The sequence below is a fragment of the Heterodontus francisci genome, chromosome 31 (genome assembly GCF_036365525.1).
Source record: "Heterodontus francisci isolate sHetFra1 chromosome 31, sHetFra1.hap1, whole genome shotgun sequence".
Classification (NCBI taxonomy): domain Eukaryota; kingdom Metazoa; phylum Chordata; class Chondrichthyes; order Heterodontiformes; family Heterodontidae; genus Heterodontus; species Heterodontus francisci.
Genome location: NC_090401.1, coordinates 61,290,357 through 61,308,733, shown reverse-complemented (window position 1 = coordinate 61,308,733; position 18,377 = coordinate 61,290,357). Strand labels below are relative to the sequence as shown.

Here is an 18,377-nt window from a genome sequence, read left to right as displayed (position 1 = left end):
GGGAAACTGATAGGGTAGATAGAGCGGAACTATTTGCTCTGGTTAGGGCAACTAGGAATAAGGGATATAGTCTAAAAATTAAAGCTAGGCCTTTCAGGGGTAAAGTTAGGAAACACTCCTACACACTGATGGTGGTAGAGGGTTAGAACTCTCTTCTGCAAATGATAGTTGATGCTGGGTCAATTGTTAATTTTAAATCTGAAATTGATGAATTATTGTTACCCAAAGGTACTAAGGGATATAGGAAAAGTCGGATGTATAGAGTTAGGTCTCAGATCAGTCATGATCTCATTGAGTTGAACAACAAAGGATCAGGAAAAGGCCACTGAGCCTCTCAAGCCTGTACTGCCATACATCCACACCTTTTGTATCTTACGCGCTGAAAAGAAGTATGTGGAGTGGAGGGGTAGGGATGGTTCAATAGCAAACTACTTGTGAGCACAGTGAGCTTCTAGCAGGTGCAGCTGCATCAACTAGGCAGCAGTTATACAACTAAGAACATGTGGTGGTGCCCTTGCATAGCTTTCAGCCACTGGACAGATGTGAAAGCAGCTTGACAAAAGATCCATCACTGAGAAAATGTCAGCCAGGCAATGTCTGCAGTCTTGCCACACTGTACCAGAGAGTTAGACTGGTGTGAGGCGCAAGAGATTTTTGGCAGAGGGTAAGCACCTCTTTCAGGGAGGATTCCATGGGTCCTGTGGAGCATTGGAACTGGAATATCTGGTCAACATTGTTTTGGGCAACCAGCAGAGTCAGACATTGGCAGATAGTTCTCAGTGGCCCTACATGTCCACTTGCATGTCCTTTCCAGCAAGGGTCACAGGACAATGAATAAGAGCAGGAAACTTCGTTGTCTTATTTTCTCCCAAGCTCAAGTATGCTGAGGCCAACTTTTACTGAGGGATCAAACCACAGGCTGTGTAATTTAGAACCTCATATTTTTGGGCATCACTGGCAAACTTGCTAGGCCACTTCAGAGCGCAGGTAAAGGTCAGCTAAGTTGGGATGGGACTGGAATAACATTTTGGCCCAGACTTGGTAGAGTTTGCAGGTTTCCTTTCCTAGAGAATGCTACTGAAACAGTGGGATTTTACAATCTGACAGTTTCATAATAATTTTTACTGATGCAAACACTTTTTTATTTACAGATTTTTTAAACTGAATTCATATTTTTCAAACTTCTATGGTGAAATTTGAACTCACATTCTCTGAATTATGAGTTGAGGCCTCTGGATTACTTAATCAGTAACATATCCACTATCCCCGCCCCCCCCCCCCCCCCCAAAAAAAACAGGTTCTACTGAGATTTGAACTCAGATTGCTGGATTCAAAGTCCAGAGTGCTAACCATTACACCATAGAACCCCACATTTTCTACAAGTGACTAATCAACTGAATTATCTGTAATGAGAAGCTTTTTATGTTGTCTGATGCAACAGTTCAAGTCCAATCATCAGTGCCAAGGAATCCTGTGCTCCCTCATGTCACAAGTTTATTTCCTTTTGTTTGATTCTCTCCTTTACCAAAACTGTATGACTTAAAATTAAAATGTATCAGTTTTCGATTATTGCAATGGCTAAATATCAGTGTTTTAGGAGTTAATGGCCAGACCTTTACGCCACCCCAGCGAGCCGGATGGTGGCGGGGGTCGGGGTGCAGTGGTGGTGGTGGGGTTGTGGTGTAAATGGAGCGGGAGGCTCCAAGAGGCCTTACTGACCCGCTCCCACCTCTGCCCCATTTTACGTGTGCCGGGTGGGGGCGATGAGAAACGGCCCGCCCGCCCCAGGCCAATCAAGGCCCTTAACTGGCCACTTAACGGCCACTTAAAGGCCTTTGCCACCTCCATGGGGATTTTACCCGTGGCAAGCGGGTGTCCGGGAGACGTGAAAGGCCGCCCAGTGAAACCTGGCGGCCTCTCAGTGCACCAGGGTGGGGTGGGCGGACAAACGGGCATGGAGTGCCTTATTGAGGGCCACCCCCGCTTCCCCACCCACCCCCAGGACCCGAGACGACCCCCTTTCCCCCAAACAACCATCCTTGCCTCGCTGGGGCGCACACGATCAGCCCGGTGAGGCAACCCTAACCTACCTGGACTCCTGGCTCCATGTCCTTCTCTGGGCTGCAGTCCCAGCAGTGGCCACCGCTCCCAGTGGCGCTGCTGGGACTAAGAGCTGCCGGCCCGCTGATAGGCCGGCAGCTCAATGAGGTGGGACTTCCTCCCTCAAGCGGGACTTCCTCCCTCAAACGGGAAGTCCCGCCTCAGAATAATTAAAGCCCGGGGGCCCGTAAAATGTGGGACGGATCCCTGGGCCAGGCGGAAGTGGGTTCACCACTGACCTTTACGTCGGTGGCCAGCTCCTGTCCGCCCAACGTAAAATCCAGCCCAATGCCTTTGCAAAATACAGACTACTTTTAAGTTACTATTTGTCTATGTAAACAAAAAATAACAATTTTCACTGAGTCCTCACTGCACTGTTATATTATCAGTAATTGTATGAATGGCACATTAGCAGATTGATGTGAAACACATCTACAATACAACAGTGACTACACTTGAAAAGTACTTCATCGCTGTAGAGTGCTTTGAGACATCTGGTGGTTGTGAAAGGCACTATATAAATGTAAGTCTTTTTTGTAACCTGCAGGAAGTCTCGTTTACATTACAAATAGCTCAGAATTGGCAGGGAGTTTCAATACAGTGTTTTAGCACTGTTTGGTAACTTTTTACCTGCAGTTGCCATCACTGGGGTTTTCTGTGCCAAAACTACACAGTGCTTGAGAGGAGTAGAGGTTGCTAGGAAGAGCAAAGGGATTAAGCGAACAGTGCTCCTTTTGCATTAATTTTGAATTGGGAGCTTGGGGATTCGAGGAGGCCATAGCATCAGATGGGGAATTAGAGTTTGCAAGGTGGCAGATTTGGAATTGGGCTAAAATGCTACAACAAGAACTGAAAGTTGATACATAAATTTTAAAAAGAAACCTCATGTGCATCAACACATATGCTTATTTAGCTGTTAGGGAGCAGAACACTTTCCAGGAGAGCTGAGAGTGTCAAGTGTCTTAGGGCAGTGGAGAAGGAGTGACACTGGGGATAAACTGAGAGTGAGGATGCCAAGGGATGAGCTGACCTGATGGAGAAAAATATTTTCTAGGTAGTATATGAGTAAGAAAAATAATTTTATTTAATGGTGTTTTGTTTTCTAGATCTTTTATATAGTTTTTTAAATGGATTCTCAAGAAAGTACATTCACATATATATTTTCTGAAGCCATTGTTCCTAGTCTCCATCTAAGATATAAAAAAACTTAAAATTCATCAACTGACTATGAGTAATAACATGGACAATTTACTAATATTATCAAATATTCTGCCAATAAATGAGGTATTTTTGAATACTCTGCTTTTTCTTTGATGGTTACATGCAGCTGATAAAAGTTTGCCGAGATTGATATTGAAGTTTTTTACATTTTTTGCACCATTATTTATTTACCTATTTCCCTCCCATTTCCTTCTTAATGTACCTTTCCCAGTGAGCATGCACAGTGCCCTGATTCTGGGGCTTTCCCAAACCACAAGAGCAGTCCAGGTGATTTCTTCTCTGATATTCGTTTCTTCCAATCAAGAATTATTTAGCTTCCAGTCAACTACCTCATCTGATAGTGCAGGTACAACTCAGAATTAACACTGATGGGCATTATAGACAAAGCATTATATTTTACTGTTCTGAGGCACAATAAAGGCTCGGATTTTACAGTAAGTAGCAAAGGAAAAGCGTTTGCTGTTCACTACGCTGACAGCTGCCCACGGAGATTTCACTGGGTTTTGAGCAGAGACTTACTGTCAATGGATGGCTCCATCTACAGGAGTTCCATGGCATGTGTGAGCAGGGCAAGAAACAACGAGTCTCTTCAACTGAGACTTGCAGGGCTGCATTTTAAAAACCCGCCGCCAAAACAGACGGTGGGTGAAAAGCATGGCGGCCTGCACATATGGGGCGCACATTGCGGAGCTGCCACAATTCCAAACACGGCGGCTCATTAGCATGGTCAGGGCGGCTGCCCAGCCCCCCACCCTCAATGATGTGGAAGGGGCAGACGAGCTGTCCCCCGCGATGTTGTCCGAGGCCACTGCGCAGGCGCCGGCTCCATTTTTAAAGGGCTTAGAGCCCTACAGGTTGAATTTTTAAAGTGACAGTCCATTTAAAAATATATAAAATTATTTAAAATACATTTGCATTTAATGCCTTGCCCACTCACTCCCCCCCAAAATGCTTACCTTGACTACGTGACTTCCCCCCCCCCACAAAGTTCATGAACTGTAACCCTCAACCCCTTCCCATTATCTCCCCCAACCAATCCAAAGCGTTTGACCCCACTCCCTCCCCCCCCAACACTGAGAAAATCACCTCCTGCCCCCCTCCCACAGGTGTTGCACCTCGTTTCCCCGAATGGGGATTCGAAGGTGCTGCATTGCTGGCCGCAAGAATGAAGATCTCAACCTGCCGCCAGAATCGCTGCGGCCTACATATTAATTAATGCTAAGTACCCATCTGCATATTGTAATGCAGGTCCCGTCGCCAAGCAGTGGGGGGCTACCATGAGGCCTCACTGCCACCGCCGAGATTGGGATAGGCCCTGCCGGCGTCGAGGTCGGTGGCAGGCCTCATCCGCTGTGATCTTCATGCCCCCACTGCCACTGTTCCCGGCATCGGGGATCCTTTAAAATCCAGCCCACAAAGTCTAAACCAGGAAGTATAATTCTGGCATTATAAATTAGATTTAAATCATGTACAGGAAGTGATATAAGGATTGGGAAAAAAATATGATTATGAGAGAGAGCAAGGGATAAAAGCGACAAATAGAAAAGTAAATACAATTGTTTTTTAAGATCTCCAACACTAGGGCCAACAAAATTATTTGGTCATGATTATCACTGATCACACCGTTAAAAAATCACTTGCACTTGAATACACCAGCCATAGCCTTTTTTTGCCATGTCTAGTTGGTAAGTACAGAAACATCCTGCCCTTACATTGATTTTAATGCTGAGTCTATTGGCAAGATACTGTTATAGCTTGGCCTGTGGAGAAGCAAGGAAACTCGGACCGCAACTTTCAGATTTCTGTGTATAAACTGTGCACGTCCATACTCTGGAAGGTGCTATCTGATTTACTCCACAATAATGGTGATCGCTGTTAACCTAACTGTTATTCTCACCACAAATTCCGGGTTAATACTTGGCACGCCAACATAAAACTAGTGTGCAATTCTATATAAATCAAACTTTATAACCAACATCACTAAGAAAAAAACATTATCTGATCATTATCTTGTTAGTGGTTGTTGGACTTGTGCACAAATTGGTTGCTGCGTTTCTTTCAGTGGCTTTCTTTCTTCCCTTCTTTCATCAGAGTGCTGAAAAAATTCTTCAGCACATTTAGGCCTCCAGAGGACTTCAATGTGCCTTGAAATGGGGGACTAGCTTGGTTCAGCTTGTGCCCTTACAGACACAAATGGTGTGTTCCAGTTATGCAAATTACCCCATTCCTGAAATTCCTGCTCTTATACTGATGGGAGAGACCCCAGGATATTTTCAGGCCATGACGTTTAAGTGGTAGCACATCAGCCATTATTATCATGCACTGGTTCCAGTGGATGGATGGCAGACAGAAACTAATATAATGCACTTTCTCAGAGATAATTGTGTGCCATCATAAATGTCATACCCAGCGTTACCTAGTGCTTCAGAGTTATTTTATTAAGAAATCTTGATGAAGGGCCAAGGACAATAGTACATTCAGGTTAGTTTTTGATGGTGTCCTCCAGTGGTCTATAAGATACCTGCTCTATTCGGGTCATGCCCAATTTTACAAAAGGGCCGGCATCTAGAAGGCACAAGTGAGGACTGTGATGGAATACTCTCCACTTGCCTGGATGGGCGCATCTCCAACAACACTCAAGAAGCACGACACCATCCAGGACAAAGCAGCCCGTTTGATTGGCACCACATCTACAAACATTCACTCCCTCCATCACCGACGCACAGTGGCAGCAGTGTGTACCATCTACAAGATGCACTGCAGCAACACGCCAAGGCTCCTTAGACAGCACCTTCCAAACCCGCGATCTCTACCACCTAGAAGGAGAATGACGGCAAATACATGGGAACATCACCACCTGCAAGTTCCCCTCCAAGTCACACACTATCCTGACTTGGAACTATATCACCGTTCCTTCACTGTCGCTGGGTCAAAATCCTGGAACTCCCTTCCTAACAGCACTGTGGGTGTACCTACATCAGATAGACTGTAGCGTTCAAGAAGGCAGCTCACCACCACCTTCTCAAGGGCAATTAAGGATGGGCAATAAATGCTGGCCTAGCCAGCGATGTCCACATGAATGAATAAAATTTTTTTTTAAATAGCCGGGTCACCGCCCCTCTCCCCCAACACCCAATCACATGGAGGGGGCGGGCTGTCAGTCCTCAAAATGGCATCAGCTGCCTGTGCACAGGCACTGACGCCATCTTTAAAGGCCTATTAGCCTGACCGGCTTATTTAAATAGTTAAAGAAAGATTGAATTAAATTAAATAAATACATTTCTTTTGCCCCTCTCCCACCCCACCAATAACAATAAAATTAATGATTTGCTCTTCCCTTCACAAAACACTTACCTTTACCATCTGACCTTCCCCCCCAAAACTGCACAAACCTTAAACTACAACCCTTCCCACCATCCTCTACACCCATGACATTAATTTGACCTCGTCCACCCACCACCACCCCTCTCCCCCACCCCACCGCATTGATAAAGTTACTTCCTTCCCCCTCCCCAGCAGTGTTGTGCCTCATTTCCCCGGACGGGGATCTGAAGGTGCGGGAGTGCCAGCTGCAAGGTCAAAGATCATGGTGGGACATCAAGAGAAGGCGTAAGTATATTTAAATTAATTAATTTAACTGATTTAAATTGTAATCCCTTCGCCCAGCAGTGGGGAGGCCACTGTAGCGCCTTGCTGCAGCTGGGAGGATTGGACCAGGCCCTGCCAGCGTCAAGGTCCATGGCAGGCCTCATCCGGTGTCATCTTTCAGCCCCCTGCCACGCATTCGGATGTCAAGGGCTCCTTAAAATCCAGCCCCATTATTGAGACTAGTTTTCATTTCCAGATTTGTATTAATTAATTGAATTTAAATTCCACCAGCTGCCCTGGTGGGATTTGAACCCGGGTTACCAGGGCATTAGTCTGGGCTTCTGGATTACTATTTACATTACCACTATGCCACCATCGCCTTCTATTATTATACCTGACCAGAAAGGTATGCACCCGAATCATTACCTTATCTTTTCTCTACACGGAGGCTGTCTGATCTGCTCTGTGTGTCCAGTATTTTCATTTTTCATTTCAGAATTTCAACATCTGCAGTTCCTTTGCTTCCTGATTCACACTGTCTGGCAGTAACTTCCATTGTACGCCCAGGTCAGAAGTCTGCATCCATGCTTAAAGGCAGAGCTCCTCCTCCAATAATTACATTTTAAATGTTTGGACGGAGCAGGCAGTAGTGCCCATATTGTTAGTTTTATAAACTGTCCAGAAGGTTCAAGGGAAATGGTTTGGCTCTTTTTGCACCTGATTTGACAGTACATGAAGCATAAATCCAAATTAAACTGGCTGTAATATGTGCCAAACAGTGTCAAACCAAAGCTGTGTGAATCTACCCGCTCCAAGGAGTTTCACTCCACTTCCCTCAATGTCAGGTCAGGACCTAACTCTGGACATACACAACAACTTTAGCATCAGTACAAGATGGAAACTGCTTTATAAAGTTGTAGTGCAAATTTACCCTATGTAATTTTGGTCTGTTATGAACTAAAGTTGATGATTTCTAACACAGTGATATTGCATTGATTACCAGCTGTCACCAGTTGTTTCAGTATTACCAGTGGTGATGGTGGGTTTGGTGTAGCACTTGCCCGACACCTGAAGCACTATCTCTTTCTTCAGGCTTATGATAATGCTATGGTTACTTGCTGCTGCTGAAAGCCAGTTAGGCTGCTGATACTTTTTAATGCGTATCCCTAGCACGCAGGCATCTGTGAACAGAAGCTCACCTCTGATCTCCCCTGTGATCTTTATTGAGGCTTGTAGTCTACTCAAGTGAAAAGCATCCCAGTTGAGTGGATGCATCTGCAAATACCCTGCTCTAGGCATCTTATGGCATTACCAACTGCAAGACATTCCAGCATAATCAGACATTTGCTGCCGAGGCCATGCTGCTGGAAGAACAACTGCATTGATCAGAACATGTAATAATGATAGAGGATTCCAGAATGCCAAGAAAGATCATGTACATTGAGTTGAAACAGGTGGACAGCTAAAGAAGTTATGCTGCCAGTAGGTAAAATCTTGTGGCTGATTACATGAGTTGGCAAGCAAGACTCTCTTCAAAATCCACCTCTTTGACAAGCTTTTGGCCACGGTTCCTTTGACTTGGTGCCAATCTTTGTGATTACGCCTCTGCAGAGTGCCGTGTGATGTTTTTCTATGTTAAAGCAGCTATATATTTGTAAGTTGTTGTGTCAGCCACTAAGTACCAGCACTGATCTCAGCACTGAAAGCAGCAGAAGTGTGAACACCAGAAAGGTTTTGACCCCAGACAAGTTTTTGGTCTTTGAAATGTGCAGAAGAGTTTGTTCCTCTCATTTTGCTTTCATAGTCATCAGAGAATTCATCAAGACTGTTTGTATTTCCAATGAGGTCATCATCTTCAAGCACAAAGGACTACAGCCATCAACACAGTGATTACTGATCCTCTGTGAATGATTGGCTGGTATAGGTACAATCTCCTTTTTAAAAAAAAAAGTCTTATCTTAGATTATTTTTAATCTGATGTTTTAGACCATCCTCGTCAGTGAGCCAAACCTTTGAAATTATCAGTCCTTGCCTTGAAATCCAGGAAAGCTTTTAGTAATCTGGCCCTTGGGTATCTCTTGGTGTAACACCAGGAGAGGTTTACGAATGGCACGGCATGGCACCAGTGTTAGGCTCAGTGGTAGTAAGCATGCTATGTGCACAGCTAAATCATTTTGTATTCTGAAGTAAGTCTGTTCTTTTTTTTCTGTGTTTGCAGGATATTTGGAGGTCAGTTTCTGCCTCCTTATTTGAATCATTGTCTCCTTAGAAGACTTCTTCTGAGACATCATCAAGGGATAGATGGTCTGTAGACTCTGGTGGAAGGGTTTCTCCTAATTGGTTACCTTTTTCATTGTTATTGTTTCTCTCATTTCCTCTTCTTCCTGCTTCTGTGCCCCCATTATAAGGACATATATGAGAATGCTTATGTTAGCCCTGTGGTAAGGCCTCTGTAACAGGAGGGTGGAGAAAAAGATTCCCCTGTCTGAAACTGCTGAAAGGTATTGTGAAGAATTCCTTTTCAGTTATGCAGCTGAGAAAATATTTTTCGAATTGCTTCAGACAAAATCTGTGGACATTCTAAGCCTGTTTGTGGACTCAGTCACCTCCTTGTTTGACAGGTCATGCAGGTAATTCACTGCTCTATTATACAAGCTTAATGAAAGTCAGGTGCAATTCTGCATGCATGCTTGAATTTCTGGATAGCAACCCTTGATCTCATTATTCCATCATGTACTTGCAACATGGGCCCATTGTTTGTCAGTAGCCAATTCCAGCAGAATTTAGTGTGTATTTTAGGCTAAGTGTAACTGGGCATTGTGTCTCAAATTACTATGCCCCTATGCCAGAACTACATTGTTTTTGCACCAAAAAAGTGGAATTTCAGGCCCAAATTCCTTTACTGACCCTTGTTTTGGAAGGTGTCACTCCCAACCTACTTTTTTTTTGTTTGGACAACAGCAGTAATCTCTCAGTGTAGATAGTTAAATAATGATATTGAACAGTTGAACTTACTTGATGTGATAAAACTCCCCACCTTGAAGAAAAAAACAATATTGTGATTGAATATAAATTGCACAGAGTTTCCTTATAATATACACCAATCCATTCAAAAATAGGAATGCTAATGATGAGAACAGAAAGTCTTCCATCAACAGTCACACCATGGCAGATGGTGAAATTTAAGTTCAATTAATAAACCTGGAATTTAAAAAAGCTAGTTTAAAGGAACAACGAAACCATTGTCAATTGTTGTAAAACCCCATCTGGTTCACTAATGTTCTTTAGGGAAGGAAATCTGCTGTCCTTACCTGGTCTGGCTGACATGTGACTCCAGATCCAATGTGGTTGACTCTTAAATGCCCTCTGAAATGGCCTAGCAAGCCACTCAGTTCAAGGGCAATTAGGGATGGGTAACAAATGCTGGCCTTCCAGAGATGCCCACATCCCATGAAAGAATTTTAAAAAATATTATTTGGTACAGCATGGAATTGCCATGCCACTCCAAAAAATGATAAAAATGATAAAAATGTTGTTATATCAGCAACCCTGGCCATTCATTATTCTGCATTTAAAAAGGATATATAGTACTTCCAAACAACTCACTAACAATTACACACCTGTAATAATGTATTATAATGAGGTGTTTGCAATACCAAAGGTGACCGAATGCTTTTACAGAATTCATCTGAACCATATTGCAAAAGTATTGTAATGTCATAAGAAAATATTTGTTCCTTTATAGCTGGTCCACCTACATTCTTCACTTGTGGATGCCTCTTTGGGTTTTTATTTCAAACTGGTTCTGCTGCTGATTGAAGACGAGCTCCCTGGTTTCAGTCTCAATATCAGATCAGGACATTTCAGACGGCGTTTTCACCCAATACTTTCTACAGGGAAATTGTGATTCCAAATTTAAAACAAGGTAAGCTGAATTTATTTTATGCCCTGTGATTCTTATAGATTAAAAATACAACTCATCTGATATAGAAAAGAACACTTCTCCAGAAATGTTGTCTTTAATCATCTTTTTTAAAAGATGTGCAAGGATGATACCAGGACTATCAGGGAACATTGAACAGGCTGGGGTTCATACCTCTAGAAAAGAGAAGCCTAAGGGATGACCTGATTGAGGTCTTTAATATTAAGGAGTTTGATAAGTTTTACATAGAGAAAATGTTTCCACTTGCGGGAAAGACCAAAACGAAAGGCCATAAATATAAGACAGTCACTAATAAATCCAATAGGAACCCTGGGAGTGCATGTTTGAAAGTGACAGAACATAGCGAGAGAGTGGTGAGTAAAGCACGTGGGATCTTGGGCTTCATAAATAGAGGCATTGAGTACTAAAGCAAGGAAGTTATGCTGAACCTTTATAAAGCTCTGGTAAGGTCCCAGCTGGAGTATCGCGTCCAGTTCTGGTTACCACGCTTCAGGAAGGATCTGAGGGTCCTTGAGAGGGTGCAGAGGAGATTTACCGAAATAATTTCAAGGATGGTGGATTTTAATTACAAGGTTAGGTTGGAAAAGCTAGGTTTGTCCTTCTTAGAACAAAGGAGATTGAGGGCATATTTAAGAGAAGTGTACATGATTATGACAGGCTTAGATAAATTAGACAAAGAAAAATTGTTCCCATTAACAAATGGTACAAGGACTAGGAGACACAGATTGAAAGTTTTAGGCAAAAGATGCAGGGGGAATATGAGGAAGAACTTTTTTTTGCAGCAGGTGGTAATGACCTGGAACTCACTGCCCACAAGGGTGGTGGAAGCAGAGACAATCAATGGCTTCAAGAGGAGGTTGGATGGCCACTTAAGGGAAGTAGACTTGCAGGGCTACGGAGATCAAGCCGGGGAGTGGGACTGTCTGCATAGGCATGGACTCGATGGGCCAAATGGTCTGCTTCTGTGCTGTATATGACTCTATGACTCTTTACTCAGAATGTGGTGAGAATATGGCACGCACTACCATATGGAGTGGTTAAGGCGAATAGTATAGAATGATTTGAGGGAAAGCTGGATAAATACAGGAGGGAGAAAGGAATAGAAGGTGAAGAGGGATGGGAGGAGACTCGTGTGGAGCATAAACACTGGCCTAGACCAGTTGGATCGAATGTCCGTGTAATTGAGAGATCTTAACAAAGAGCTATCACAAGTTTAGGTGTTGAAAATCTGTATGCAGGAGAAAGGAATAGTTGAGGAATTCCACAGTTTCAAGTTCTTGGGGAAGAATGTGTTAGTGTGGGAGTGAGCTAACTCCTGAGTATATACAGTGAGAATGCAGGGAAGAGGAAATGAGTGTAGCTTTGCAGGAACAATAGAAGAATATTAAGGGGAACAATATTCCTTTATAGCAGGCCCACCTACGTTCTTCATTTGTGGATGCCCGTTTGGGTTTTTATTTCAAACTGATTCTGCTACTGATTCTAAACATGTTGGAAGAAGAGCTCCCTGGTTTCAGTCTCAATGTCAGCCTAGGCTCTATGACATCGCAGATTGGGTTTCACCCAATGCTTTTCACAGTGAAATTGTAATTCTAAATTTGGAACAAGATAAGCTGAATTCATTTTGTGTCCAGTACATTTTATATATTATAAATACAATTCATCTGTTTATAGAAAGAAATGTTTTCCCACAAAATTTTGCCTTTAATCATCTTTTTAAAAAGATTTGCAATTTGATACCAGAACTGAGAAGGTATAAATATCAGGAAAGATTGAACAGGCTGGAGCTCTTTTCTCTAGAGAAGAGAAGGCTGAGGGGTAATCTAATTGAGGTCTTTAAAATTAAGAAGGGCTTTGATAGGGTCTTGTTGTGTCACTACACCTTCCCTCGTCACTGTTCCACGCAGGCTTTGGCTCAACAGTTGAAGGCCTTCAGATCTTCAGGGCTGCATGGCTCTGGTAGTAGAGGGCATCCTCACAGAATTGTTACAGCACAGAAGAAGGCCATTTGGCCCATCATGACGCACCGGCTCTCCTAGCAAGCAGATCACTTAGTGCCATTCCCCCGCCTTCTCCCCACAGCCCTGTACATTCTTCCTTTTCAAGTAACTATCCAATTCCCTTTTGAATGCCTCGATTGAACCTGCCTCCACCACATTCTCTGGCAGTGCATTCCAGATCCTAACCACTCACTGCGTGAAAATTTTTTTCTTCATGTTGCCATTGCTTCTTTTGTCAATTACCTAAAATCTGTTCCCTCTCGTTTTTGATCCTTCCACAAGTAGGAACAGTTTCTCTCTATCTACTCTGTCCAGACCACTCATGATTTTGAATACCTCGACAAATCTCCTCTTGGCCTTCTCTTCTCCAAGGAAAACAGTCCCAACTTCTCCAATCTATCTTTGTCCACTTTAGTAGGTTTCAGGCAGCCAGTAATAGTTCTGCAAGCTGCATTGAGGACAGGATCCAACTTTGATCGGGTTGATGAAGAAAAGATGTTTCCATTTGCAGGAGGCCAAAACTAGAGGTCATTAATATAAGATAGTTGCTCATAAATCCAACAGGAGAAACTTTTTACCCAAAGAGTGGTGAGAATGTGGAACTACTACTACATAGTGATATCAATAAGAGAAAAGTTGTGACTTGTTTGGGAGAAAAAGTTGAAACCTATTTAGAAGACAGCTTTAAATAGACACAATGCATTATTAAAGGATATTCTAAGTTTTGCTTCATTTAACTGATTGATATTAGTCATCTGTCTTTCTTTGGTTTTCTTAAATCAGAGTTTTTTCTTTACTTCCATGATTATTGTTACTTTTCTCTCTTTCTGATTTTCTCAAATGACGGTATTTTCCACACTGTACTGGCAATCCCAGATACCATTTTGTGATCTGCCACAATTAGGTGGGTGAAAACAGCCCATAGAATCATGTTCTTGACTGAATGTTCAGTATAGGAATCTTGGTACAAGCCCACGTTTGAGACGCAATCTGATTGGTATTCACACGTATGGGCTGACTACACTGTGTTTATTTTATAATATGGATGTAACCCTTGACAACCCAGGAGATTAGTGCATCAGTGTGGTGCATCACAGAAGGCTTTTTCAGTATTCTAAATTTTAAAAAAATGCACAGTAGGGCTTTTTTTATTAATCATATAATGTTTTATTTGAACTGTGTAAGGAGTCAGTTCAATAACTTGTTTTATCTGGCCACATTTATTTTTAATTAAACAAAAAAAAAAATTGGGAAACGGAAAGCATAAGGTCCAGCTTCCCAAAAAGGGAAATTGCAGTTATTAATATTTATTGTTGCACTGACCTGCATCTGTTGAAATGTGGATGTAGCTACATTGCGTAATGTGTGACGAAAAGGAATTAATTTGAGAAATTGTTTAAATGAGCAGGTTATTTTTCACTTCCAAATAATCCTACAAATTAAGCTAACTTTATTTAGTGCCTTTCACAATCTTTGAATCTCCAAAATCACTTGACAATGAACATTTGTTGTCATGTAGAGATACACATGAAGCCACCGCTTCAATATACAAACTGGGTGGTTTTATTCTAATAAAAAAAAGTCACAACGGGTGAAACTCTCCGCCGAACAAAGGCAGTGGAGGGGTGCACATTTGTGCAAAGCAAGATCCCAGAAATAGCAATTTGATAAATGACCAGATGCTCTTTTTTAATGATTATGATTGAGGGATAAATGCAGGGCAGAACAACTCCCCTACTCTTCTTTAAATAGTGTCAAGAAATCTTTTACACCCACTGAGAGAGAAGGCACTTAGCATCGCATCCAAAAGACAGCATTTCTAACTGTGCAGCACTTTGCTGAAGTGTCAGCCTATATTATGTGCTCAAGTCTCTGCAATGGGGCTTGAACCTATGAACTTTGGGCTCAGAGAGATGAGTTCCACCACTAAGCCAAGACTGACACCTATTCATTGCTTATTTTGGTTTTTGGATCTTTAGAATCAAAGAGTCACTTATGACATAGAAGGAGGCCATTCGGCTCATTGAGTCCATGTTGGCTGTCAGAGCAATCCAGTCAATTCCATTCTCTGCTTGATCCTCATAGCCCTGTAAGTTTATTTCCTTCAGTGCCCATCCAATTTCCTTTTGAAGTCATTGATTGTCTCCACTTCCACCACCCTTGTGGGCAGCGAGTTCCAGGTCATTACCACCCGCTGCATAAAAAAGTTCTTCCTCACAATCCCCTGCATCTCTTGCCCAAAACATTCAATCTGTGTCCCCTAGTCCTTGTAACATCAGCTAATGGGAACAGCTTTTCCTTGTCTAGTTGATCTAAGTCTGTCATAATCTTGTACACCTCCATCAAATCTCGCATCAATTTCCTTTGCTCCAGGAGAACAACCCCAACTTTTCCAACCTCATCTTGTAACTAAAATCCTCCATCCCTGGCACCATTCTGTTCAATCTCCTCTGCACCCTCCCAAGGACCCTCAAATCCTTCCTAAAATGTGCTGAACAGAACTGGGCGTTGGGGCCTAATCAGAGCTTTATAAAGGTTCAGCATAACTTCCCTGCTTTTGTTCTCTATGCCTCTATTTATGAAACCCAAGATCCCTATTCTTTGCTAACGACTCTCTCATTTTGTCCTGCCACCTTCAAAGATCTATGCACATGCAACACCAGGTCCCTCTGTTCCTGCACACTCTTTAGAACTGTACCATTAAGTCTATAGTGCCTCTCCCTATCCCTTCTGTCAAAATGCATCACCTCACACTTGTCTGTATTAAATTCCATCTGCCACTTGATTGCCCATTCTGCCAGCCTATCTATGTCCTGTTGCAGGCAGTTTGTATCATCTTCACTGTTTGCCACTCCTCTAAGTTTGGTATCAGCGGCAAATTTTGAAATTCTACTCTGCACTTCAATATCTAAGCCATTTAGAGTTAGCAAAAAAAACCAGTGGTCCTAGCATTGACCCTTGGGAACATCACTGTCCGCCATCCTCCAGTCTGAAAAACAACCATTTAATACAACTCATTGTTTTCTGTCCTTAAGCCAAGTTTTTATCCAATTGGACACTGACTCTCCTTTTCCACGAGCCTCAATTTTGTTAACCAGCCTTTTATGTGGTATTTTATCAAACGCTTTCTTAAAGTCCAAAGAGATAACATCCACTGTGTTCCCTTCATCAACCTTCTGTTGCTTCATCAAAATTCAATTCAATTAGATTAATCAAGCATGATCTGCCTTTTACAAATCCATGCTGGCTATCCTTAATTGATTCATACCTCTCCAAGTGCCTGTTGATTTTTTCCCCTGATTATTGTTTCTAAAACTTTACCCACCACTGATGTTAAACTAACTGGTAGTTGCTAGGACTGTCCTTATACCCTTTTTTGAATAAGGTTGCCATTTGCCATTCTCCAATCCACTGGCATCTCCCCCATATCTAGGGAAGATTGGAAGATTATGGAAAGCCTTCCTATATTTCCACCCCTTCCTTTAGCAACTTGGGATGCAAGCCATCCAGACCAGGTGACTTATCTACCTAAGCGTAGTCAGCCATTCCAGTACCTCCTCCCTCTCAATTTTTACCTGCTCCATTGCCTCTTCTCTCTGCACTTCACACGATATTTTGTCAGATTCCACTTCCTTAGTAATCACCGATACAAGGTACTCATTAATTATTCTAGTTTTTCCTTTCACCTCTAAGCATACATTACCCTCTTTGTCCCTAATAGGCCCCACTGCACTTCTTACTGCTTGCTTACTATTTACATGCCAGTAGAAGGTTTTTGGGTCCCTTTTATGTTAACTGCCATTCTATTCTCATTTTCCTCTTCAACTCCCCTCTCAACTTGTTATATGTGGCCTGTTCCTCACTTGAAGAATTCACGTGACATGTATCATACACCCTCTTTTTTTGTTTCATCATAATCTCTATCTCCCTCGTCATCCAAGGATCCCTTTTTTTGGTTCCTCTACCTTTCACACTTGTTGGAATCTACTTATGCCATGAAGTTTGCTTCATACCCAAATGTGATACAGATGAATATAATATTTGACACTATGAAGTCTTCACAAGGCTTATGATTTTTAACATTGTAGATTTCAGTGATTCTTGCAAAATATGATGGGAGCTATTTTGCAAGAAACAGACCAAGAATTCTTAAGACTGGAACATGCTGTCAAAATTTCATTTTTAGTTTGTTTCACTGAAAACTCAGAATGCATTATAATTAAGGAATTGCTACTGCTGTATTAAGGAATTGCCCAGGCGATATGGTTCCTGGAACAGCCACCAATGATCTCTCCTGAAAACAGAACCCTGGAATTTTGCACAACAACTGAATATTAAGTAGCATGTCCAAAATGATCTGCTTTTCATTCTAAATAATAAAAACAGAAAGTGCTGGAAATGCTCAGCAGGCCAGGCAGCATCTGTGGAGAGAGAAGCAGACTTAACGTTTCAGGTCTGTGATGAAAGGTCACAGACCTGAAATGTTAACTCTGCTTCTCTCTCCACAGATGCTTGCCTGACCTGCTGAGCATTTCCAGCACTTTCTGTTTTTATTTCAGATTTCCAGCATCTGCAGTATTTTATTTTTATTTTACTGCTTTTCATTATACTTGACAGGCACCTTGATGTTAATATCTGTTTATGCAGAACTTAAAAGTCTCTCAGAAAGCAAAGCTGATTTTAAAAAAAAGTTCAGGATTAAGATCATCAAATTTTAAGTTATAGCCCAAAAGGTACATAGAGCGAAACAAATTTGTTACTGGCGCACAAGATGTAGATGGAGAAGGTAAATGTAGTGTGATTATAGCCAGTCCCTGCATATTCAATACACAATCTACAAGCTCATCTGTGTTTATGTGCCGAAAGCAGGAGGCAAACCAAATAATGCTTTCACTCGAGTCTCAATAGTTCTATGTCAAAAATCAAAGTAGCATTAGGTGGAATAACAGCACAGACTTTTTAAATGAATTTTTATGGTTTTTTAGTAGTGAATTTGTCAGCCCTAGTGCAGTTAACAACATTGAGTTATCAATCACATCTGTGCATGCACGTGATAAACACTGTTGAAAAATGCTTTATCATGTTGACACCACTTTTTAAAACATCACAATGAACTTGTTGTAAGATGCATCATTTAAATAAAAGACATTCAACTTGCCTTTCAAATTAAAGATAATGGTAACATCTTACAGAAATATAAGTATCTTGTACTGCACTTGACTGCATAAATCAAACAGCTTACTGACACACACATGGGAAATGATCACTTGGGCGCAGAACTGGAGTGCTGTCAATTCCTATAGACGCATACCGAGTAAAAGCCTTCAGGAGCAGAGAAAATTGGAAAGAAAAATATATTTTGCATTTATGTTATAAGAAACCAAAATAATCACAGATTCCTGAAAAGAGAGTTATTAAAGAGAGGTAGAAAGATATTAAACAGAGACCAGGAATATATTAGGACTGGCTTGTTGTCCAGCTAACAAATAATTTAAATTTTTATACCACAGGCACCTTTCAGGGAG

The 18,377-nt window shown here is 42.0% G+C and overlaps 1 non-coding gene across 1 annotated transcript; it reads right to left on the bottom strand.

Moving 5' to 3' along the window:
- Nucleotides 1–1,295: 1,295 nt before the first annotated feature.
- trnaq-uug (transfer RNA glutamine (anticodon UUG)) lies at nucleotides 1,296–1,367 on the bottom strand. Its single transcript has one exon. It is a non-coding gene; the product is annotated as a tRNA-Gln (tRNA).
- Nucleotides 1,368–18,377: the final 17,010 nt, after the last annotated feature.